General features: G+C 30.0%; 1 long non-coding RNA gene across 1 annotated transcript; it reads right to left on the bottom strand.

Annotated features, from left to right (window-relative positions):
* Positions 1–4,343: 4,343 nt before the first annotated feature.
* Positions 4,344–6,223, bottom strand: LOC133793846 (uncharacterized). Its single transcript, XR_009874984.1, has 4 exons — positions 6,022–6,223; positions 5,866–5,941; positions 5,336–5,397; positions 4,344–4,618 (listed from the first exon to the last, which is right to left on the bottom strand). It is a non-coding gene; the product is annotated as an uncharacterized LOC133793846 (long non-coding RNA).
* Between the last annotated feature and the right edge of the window lie 3,967 nt (positions 6,224–10,190).

Raw genomic sequence — 10,190 nt, 5'->3', positions numbered from 1 at the left:
TTGGAACTTGGTTCTTTATCTTTTTTAGCTTAACAAAGTAATTTGATACATACATTATTAATTGATCAAATATGCTTGGCATTTAATTTTGGCAAAAAAAAAAAAAAACTGGTACTGAGAAAAGTAACTTAGAACTTGGATATTTTTCTTTTTTAGCTTGAAGAAGTAACTTTACCTGCATTGTTTGTTGATCAAATATGCTCAACCTTAATTGATTTTGGCAAAAAGAAACTTAATAGTGAAAAAAGTAATTTGGAGTTTGGTTCTTTATCTTTTTTAGCTTAACAGATAAACTTGGCACCTACATTGTTTGTTGATCATATGCTCAGCCTTAATTGATTTTGGCAAATATAAACATGGTACTTGATTATTTATCTTTTATAGTTGAATGAAGCAATAATTGTTTTAGGAAATGTATTTCATTAAAGCATTAAATCATTGCATAGGAGAAAACTTGCAAAAAAATCAACCAATGGAGAAACCACACAAGCAAAAAAATAAATAAATAAGGAAATGATTCATTTAATTTACTTAGCATATATAATGTTTATACATTTATAATACAAGTATTAGGTTATTTTTGACAATATTGTTGAACAATTTTGAACATTCTTTCCTTTAAAAACATTAGAAAAGAAGAAATGGTGATTTTGAGTATTGTATGAGTGAATTTAATTGTAGAAATAAGAAAGAAATAAATAAAGTGAGAAAAGAAGGAAGTGAGGGGAAAACATAAAGAATATTACTGATTTGTTACCCTTTTTTCCATTTATTTTTATTTTGTTAGAGCCAATTTTTATTAAAAAATATGTGAACAATTTTTTTTTTGGTTAAAAAATTATACAATCACACAAAAATCATTTATATAAAGAATGAAATGAAAAAAAATCAAATAAATAATACAATATCATTAACACTAAAGTAATAACTAAAAAATGGAATTATTATTTTTTTTAAAAACTTAAAAATATGGAAATAATTTTCCACAAAATTAGCTAAGATTAGAAGAAGAAAAAACTCATAAGTCAAGTAAAATCATAATTTCTCCATATTTATGAAACTTTAGAAAGAAAGAAAATCCATGTTATACGTAATTTTTTCTATAAATTTATACACGTATTTATATTCATTTTTTTTTAAATATATTTGTTACACCCAAATTTGGAGATTAACTAGATAGCCTCGAAATGTAGGCTCATAAAGGGTTAAGCTCGGGATTAACAAGTGTTAACAATACATTTGTATAAATTGTCAAACAGTTCCAGATCTGCTATCAGTGCTCGAGCATGAGTTGCAGGCTCAAGGATACCAACATTCTCTGAGGGATGAGTTCAATCGACTTAGAGAGTGAGGAGGAGGCAACAATTGAAATGGTGAGCTCGAAGCTATGAGTGATATCGAAAGCACATTGAAGCAATGTTTAAGCTTGATGACGCATTCACCACACGGAAACACTGTTGGGAAATCCCTATTTCGTTAGGATTGGTCAAAATCGTGTAACGATCGTTATTTAATTACTACATTTGATTTTTATTATTAATTCAAATATTTATTTGAATTTAAATATTTGATTGTAACTTCCCTGAATTGGGAGAGAAGATATTCTTACAACCAGATCCATAAATAACATGGGCTAGGTCATTTGTATTCACGCACAATTTTGTACTGAGACGAGTCTCTATCAAATTGCTTTCATCTAAAGCTTTTAATGAGTGTTCATAATAATAGTGACTCGTGAACGTAGGTACATTGTAACTGTTGAACCACGTTAAAAATAATTGATTTATTCTATTCTTCCTAAATTAATTGCTTATTGCTCTACATAATTAAGTTTATGAAAATTAGCGTCAACAACATTATATAAAAATTTAGGAAAGAAAATTAAGAATGTGTGTCAAGCATTACTCTGGTCACCAATAGCCAATGAGTTTTTTTTTTTTTTGGATGGAATAAATACGTCTCTTCCTTTACTATTATCACTAACATTAATGTTGACTCTGTCCTTGCTCGTTTCACTCCTTTCCATGAAGAGCATAGAGGCACCAAGTCACACTGACAACGTCTCCCTATGTTGGTCCTCCGGTAATCTCCTTCGTGAAGCAAAGAAAGATTTGCCGAGTATTTAGAACTAGATTAGGAAAATTCTCGTACAAGAAGGGAAAAAAAGGTGAAACTTGAGTCTACTTTCGATTAGAGTTTCGATTACTAGAAAAGCCTTTCGGTCTCCTTTAGGGCAACCCCTACTAAATGGTAGGCAATGAATCTGAGTGTTGTGTGTAATGCTTTGGGGCCAAAAGTAGATGAATCATAATGATTAATTCACATAAAATAAAATAAAGAAGAATAAAAAACTCATTATTACTTGTGCTTTGTCTCATCCCCATTATTTCACTGAAGTTTGAACAACTCATTAACCTTCTAATTGGAACACTACTCTCATAAGAACAACTCCAACCACACTTGTCATTTGATAAAATTAGTCATTTTCGCTAATGAAATGATATTTTTTTAGGTTTTTCCTACTCCAACCATAACCCCATCATCCTAGCTATTATAACAATTTATTTTTGGACTAACCAAATATAACTAGTGTGAAAGGCTAGCCAAATTAATAGCATATTATTTTAATAATAAAAATTAGTAAGGAGTGGACATAAAAGCAATGTTCTCTATAAATACAAGATTATAAAATAATCAACTCTCTATAATAGAGAGCATGGTTGGAAGAAGTTCAAAAAAATGACTAGCTATAGTAGCTTTTTAGCTATTTTACTCAAATTTAACTATTAATTAGCTAATGTGATTGGAGATACTCTAATTGAGATATGTTTAATTGGTTTATCTTGCTCACAAATGTTTTGTTTGTCCCTTTCTCATTCGATAGCTCTTTTGAAAATTTTCTTGATTGAGTACCTGAGGTAGATGCATAACTCTTATTGTCTTTTATGTTTAATATGTTATTGTTTGATTGATTTTCGGTTCGGATATATTTTTATGATTTTTTTTAAAAAAAGTTGTTATATTTTTTATTTTTATTTTTTGGAGGGCTTAAGGGTTTTGCAAGTGTTAATTATGTGGGTAGGGTGTTTTGGTTAATTTGTATTTTGATTTGAAGTTCTTCAATGTTGGTAAGGTGCATTTTACTGGTATGTTGTGTTCTCCAATCGTTCAGTCGAGTATTTTGATTGGGGTTTTGCTTTAATTTTTGTTATGGTGACAACTTTTTTCTTTTTATTATTTTTGCTTTGGACACCTACTTTTTTCTATGGTAAACGCATCGTCGATCTTGAACATTATTTCAACGCGCTTTCGAGATCACTCATAGCTTCGAGCTTATCATTTCAGTTGTTGCTTCCTCCTCCCTCGCTAAGTCTGTTGAGCTCATCCTTCAAAGAAGGTTAATGCCTTCGAGCTTGCAACCCATGCTCGAACGCTGATGGCAGATCTAGAACCATGTGACTATGACATTCCAAGATAATTTGCACAAGTGCAATGTGGAAATTCATTTATTTCGAGCCTACATTTCGAGGTTGTTTACTTAATCTCGAAATTTGAGTATAACAAACTAATTAAAACTCCAACTGACTAAAGAGCTTATATTAAATAACTTACACATAAATGGAGTCAAGTTGTTATCTCCTATAAATCTCTCTTTTATATACAAAGTGTGTAGATAATGAAAATTCTTAGTTTTAATGGTTTTGTTTTGCTAATTTTAACGGAATATTTTAAATATTTAATGGAGTATACTTTTAAAACTAATTAAAAATAAATATTTATTAATTATATTAATATAAATTCAAATATTATAAAATATTATTATTACAATAATATTCAATATAAGACTACATATATAATAATTATATTAATATAAATTTAAATTCAAATATTATAAAATAGGGTTTATACCTTTTTAGACCCTGTATTTTTTTCCATTACCTGTTTGGACCCTGTGTTTTGACAAATTACTTTTTGGACCCTGTGCTTTGTAAAATGATTAAAATAGAACCCTAAACCCGATTTTGGTCAATGTTTTTTCAACTAAAATCACAAATAATTTACCCAACTAACAATTCTATTCAAAAATAAAATAATTCTGCTTAAAAATTGTGTTGTTATATTCAATTTTTTCTTTATCAAAATTGAGTTTAGGGTTCTATTTTAACTATTTTACAAAACACAGGGTCCAAAAAGTAATTTGTCAAAACACAGGGTCCAAACAGGTAATGGAAAAAAACACATGGTCCAAAAAGGTATAAACCCTATAAAATATTATTATTATAATAATATATGTAACACCCTCACTTATTTTAGTTAAAACCATATCTGATGTGTTACGTTTTAAAACTATATCATAATTTATTACTGCAGAAGTCTGGACATTTTTTTTTTAAAACTTATTTCACATTATTTACATTAAACATAAAGTGTGTCTCAAACATATTATACATAAGTATTAAACCCAATTTGTTTTCAAAACATAACTTCACACTTTATTACAAATATCACATTGGTAAACTGAAATAACCCACAAAAGGTCGATGTGTTCATATGTACAAATCAGGGTCAGGAACATGCTTCAGTTCTCCTTATGTCATTCACTTATTTATTTCTCTACCTGCAACACAAGACAACTGTGAGCCTAAAGCTTAGTAAGCAAAGTAATGCATGCAATGCTAATGATTACTCAATGTCAAAGGACATACACAACTTCTTTTTAAATTTTGGACCCCTTAATATTGTGCACACTGTTTGAATTGGTCAATGCCTGCAGGGCTTATTACACCTATAATATAAAATCTCATGGGTTCTCCTTCGGTTAGCCATCACCACAGTAGGGCACATTAAAAACCTTATTCCATCGTTGCCCCGTCGGGCTCAAGAGTTAAGGCGGCCACACATTGTGGTGTCAATACATATAACAATAACTCATATGGAGGAGAAATAAAAACGGAAACATGGCAAACAATATAATTGGTTCACTAAAACCTAGCCCAAATTATTGGGCTGCCACTATAAGCCTACTATAGGCCTCCGTTTACACTTATTAACACTTTCATTTGCATTTTCAAAACAGTGACACTGAACTTAAACTTCTTATTACAACTTGCTTTTATGTTGCATAAAACTTGCTAAGGCATCATATAATTAATCATCATAATATCATGCATGGTCTTATATCATACAATAATTCACCAGATCACTATTATGCCATGCCTACAATTTATGATGAAGTGTCAATGTATGTTAATACCACTTACTCACAAAATATTCATATAATGCATACTTTCACATAACATATAATTCTTGTGTTGCAGTTGAGTACTTTACTTACCTTCTGTCCAAAATATATTTCACCGTGTAACAAGTGGTGTCTTAGGTGTTGATGTGCTTATCCTGACAATGGCATGGATTTCTCATCATAATGATGGCAGTAAGACATTGAACTATCATTTAAAAATACCCATAAAACATCATATCAACTTTCATATCCAAATCATCCCTAAAATGTCTTAAACCACCTAGATCGAGCGTTAAATTTATCTTAGACACTTAGAGAAATTTTGACAGAGTTTCTCCTTAATTTTAGCTATCCCTAAATATCAAAATCAATCAGTAATCAACATCAAATAACCTACCATAACCATAAATCCCAAATACCAACAAAATTCATCACAAAGTTATCATATACCGATTTTGATAAAATTATAATTTCCAAGATTATCACCCAAATTAAATGAGTCTCCACGTCTATTCAAACATTTATAAACATATCTACTCTCTTATAAACTCAACAAAATAACCAAAAATCTTCTTGTACTCCAAGAACCCCAAAAACCTCATAAAACACAAAATTTCACTTACCGAGCAACTTTTCGGCAAAAACAATCTCTTCAAGCTTTTCTAAACCTCAAACTACTTGGAAACCACCAAAAAATATCTTAAAAAGGATAAAACACCATAGATAAGCTCTTAGCAAAATTCAAAAACATGGTTTAACTTCAAAGTACAAGAACTTACCATAAAAAGACCAAAACTAAGCTTAATCCACTTCTTTGGCTTTGATTTCACTTGGATCTCCTTAGAATCTCTTCAAACCAGCCAAGAAATGGTTTTTGGTTTTCTTTTCTCTCTGTTTTTCAGAGTCTTGGTCGTGCAAAGTGATAAGGTTGATGAAAATTCTTTATTTTCAATGATTTGGCCTTATTGTATCAAAATTTGACATCTTGCACCTCATCATTTCACCTTTTGACTTATGAAAACCTTATCACTTCAATAATTTCGACTTAATCATCTACTAGGCCTATTATCCTTATGTGTAAAACACTCACACCAAACCTTAGGTCCATATGAGTTCATACCCAATAGTTATGCTTACCCGATCGAGCGTAGCGCACTTATGCTAAACTCGTTTTGACTTTGCATCAATACCACTGATTATGTATACCTCCCATCAAGAATTGATCTAATGGTTCTAAAACCATTTTTACTTCATCAATGAGACCTTAATCATACCTCAATTATATTTGGTAAATCTACTAATACTCAATTTTACCCCGAAATACTAGTTGATGGACCCAAAACGGGTATGTTTAAAAATTTATATATCGCAAGCGCACGAATCGTCCATATAGAATAGTGATCGTAAGCAAGGATGTCGAACCCAAAGGAGTTGTCTAAAATCGAAAATGAAACTATTTTAAATCAAAAGTAATAAATTCTAACCTAGTTCCAAAGATTTATAAGTTTTAATATTATGAACATAAAATAAAAGATTGAAAAATAAAGCTATTTATGATAATGAAAATAAACCAATAATGAGTTGAAAATAAGTGTTAAAAGAAAAGATTATTAAGATACTAGAATCCACAAAATGTAAGTTTAATAATATTTATTAGTATGTTGATTCCCAAGTTTTAGTGATAGTTAAAATAATTTAAACTATCCTTTTCCAAAATATTTATAATTTTAAACACAAATTTCTTATAAAAAGTTAGGATTTTTCTTCACTTTTCAAAATTATAATTTCAAAGCATTTAGTGTAAATCAATCTAATGAAATAACAAATAAATCAATGAACATTATTTATAAGACAAAACATAATATTTTTGTTCTAAGCATGGATGTGTACAATTTAATGACACATCTTACACAAAGAATATTATGTTTATGCACTAATGAAGAACAAAGTGTAAATATGTTCTAACAATCTAAAATACAAGATATTTAAGATGAAAGAAATATATGTAGAAGAAAAATCCATAAACTTTGTTGTATTACAAGGGAAATCAACATACAACATAAATATTACCTAGTTACAAGTTGCTTCATCATGATCTTAATAATCTTATGAAAAAGATTAGAAGCACATAACTAGAGTAGAAATTACAAAATAAAAGACATACATACTTGCAAAATGCTCTTGAAAAACCCAAATGGAAGATAGAATGGTAGAGAGAAAATGAGAGAAAAAGATGGTAACCAAAATTAAGCACCCCCAAATGGTCTTCAAAACCCTTATTTATAGCCAAAATGAGATTATTAAAATAATCAATTTAAATTAAGTAAATTGATTAAATTAATAATAATATGGTAAATAGGGGTGAATTGTAGGAGTGATGATGATTTTGGGGTAAAAAGTGTGTAGAAAATGGGTAAAAAGGTGGCATTTTGAACCTAGGGGACAATTGGTACACTTAGACATTTTTAGGCTAAAAAGTGACAAAATGCAGCATTTAGGCTGCTGGTGGCAGGCGGCCTTGTGGGCTGAGGACACGCTGGGCCAGGCGTGTGGCAGGTGGCAGGCGTGGGCCTGTGAGATGGCTTGGGCCATGTGGTATGTTGTGGAGAGCTGGCCCAAGAGGGAAGCTTCATTGATGTGAGGAGATGCAGCAGGAGAGTCACGTGAAGGCTGAAGCTGAGTGCTTCAAAGTGAGGTGACAGCTGGCGTTGGCTGCATGGCTGGGAGGCTTGCCAGGCGTGAGGGACAACTGGGCCAGGCGCTTGGGCTGGCATCTGGGCAGGAAGGGAACGGGCCCAGATTGGGCCTGAATGGGGCAGAGGCCCGAAAGCTGGTTTGGAGCTAAAGCTGACCGTGGGCCTGGGCTCTAGCATGGGCCTGTAAAGAAAATATTTTCTTGTTACTTTCTACAAAAATATCACTTTTATTTCCTTTTCTCTTCAAAACTAACATTTTTTCTTCTCTTTTCAAGAGCATTAAAATGCAACAATTTATTGCAAAATAAGTAAATATTAAATTAGAATTAAATATTTTCAATTGTAAAATAACTCAAATTAAGTCCATGAAAATACTAATTGAATTTTAATCTACTTTAGAAACTAAGATAAATAAAATAACATTTTTTTTATACTTATAATCTAACAACACAAATTTTAAATAATTAAATTACAACATATTATAATAAAATATCTATAAAAACATATAAAAATCTAGAAAACTACAGTAAGACTAATAAATTAAAAATTACATAAAAACTTAATAAGTTAATTAAAAACTCAAGAACTAAGCAACAATTAGCATAAAAAATATGGTAAAATAACTCTAATTCCTAGAGTTATCATACCCCCAAACTTAAAGATTTGCTAGTCCTCAAGCAAAAGAAAAATTAAAACAAACATTTTTTTTTTTAATTTTTTTTTATTGGTGATATAAAAATGATTTTCTCAAAAATTGCACAATGAAAATAAATCTCAGAAATTATTATGAATAAAAGTTAAGCTTATGTAATTAATTAAATTGTCAATTTTGCTTTTAGAAAATAGATTTTCATTAAAATTATTTTTCACTTAAACTTATAGGAAATAAGAGTGTTTATGAAAAATAAAATTTTTCTTACAAGCAAAATTGACCCTATAATTAAAAACAAAGCTTAAAAATTATTCATATTTTTAAGAGAATTAATTTCAAACTCAATCAGAATTTTTATCATTGAAAATGAAAAATATCACCAATTTTTTTTTTTTTTTTTTTAATATATATATATTTTTGAATTTTTATGAAAATGAACAAAAAAAATTAACAAAACAACAACATATAAATAAATAATTTTTTTTTTTTTTCAAACAAACATAAATAACATAAATAAAACACAAACATACACATACACAATAAAACATAAATAACATAAATAAAACACAAACATACACAATAAAACTCGATACCCCCAAACTTAATTTAAGCATTGTCCTCAATGTGTCAAAATATAAATATAAATTAAAATTGACAAGAGTGTAAGGTTTAGAATGGTCGTACCTTGATATTGTGCACTGCGAAGAGAGAACAAGATACAACTAACAAAAATTAAATCACACATAAAACAACAATACAAATAAAACACAAGTTATCAAGATCACACAGGAATCAAAGAGCATGGTAAACAGGGTCCTCAAGGAGTATCTCATCCACTTCATCAGTTTTTAATTCTAAAAATGGTTTTAATTTTTGTCCATTAACTTTAAATATATCACCATTTTTAGGATTTTTAATTTCAATAGCTCCATGTGGAAAAACAATACGAACAATGTAAGGACCGGACCACCTAGAGCGTAACTTTCCCGGGAATAAATGCAAACGAGAGTTGTATAAAAGGACTTTCTGACCTGGATAAAAATCTTTTCTCAAAATATTTTTATCATGGTAAAATTTCATACGATCCTTATATTTTTTTGAATAGTCATAAGCATCATTACTAATTTCGTCTAGTTCATTTAGTTGAAGCTTTCGTTTCTCACCTGCTTTGTCTAAAGAAAAGTTTAACTGCTTAATTGCCCAAAAGGCTCTATGTTCTAACTCAACAGGTAAATGGCATGCCTTCCCATACACAAGTCTGTAGGGTGACATGCCAATGGGCGTTTTGTACGCGGTACGATACGCCCATAATGCATCAGTGAGTCTTAAGGACCAATCTTTCCTAGTTGGATTCACAGTTTTTTCTAAAATGTGCTTAACTTCCCTATTAGACACTTCAACTTGACCACTAGTTTGTGGGTGATATGGTGTTGAGACTTTATGCGTAATGCCATATTGTTTCATCAAATGTTCAAATGGCCTATTACAAAAGTGTGTACCGTTATCACTAATGATAGCACGCGGTGAACCAAAACGGGAAAATATATTTTCTTTTAAAAACCGAAGCACAACTTTGTGGTCATTAGTGTGGCATGCAATA

This window comes from Humulus lupulus, chromosome 8, assembly GCF_963169125.1.
Source record: "Humulus lupulus chromosome 8, drHumLupu1.1, whole genome shotgun sequence".
NCBI classification, from domain to species: Eukaryota; Viridiplantae; Streptophyta; class Magnoliopsida; order Rosales; family Cannabaceae; genus Humulus; species Humulus lupulus.
Note: the sequence above shows the minus strand (reverse complement) of the source record. Positions and strands in the feature narration are given on the sequence as shown.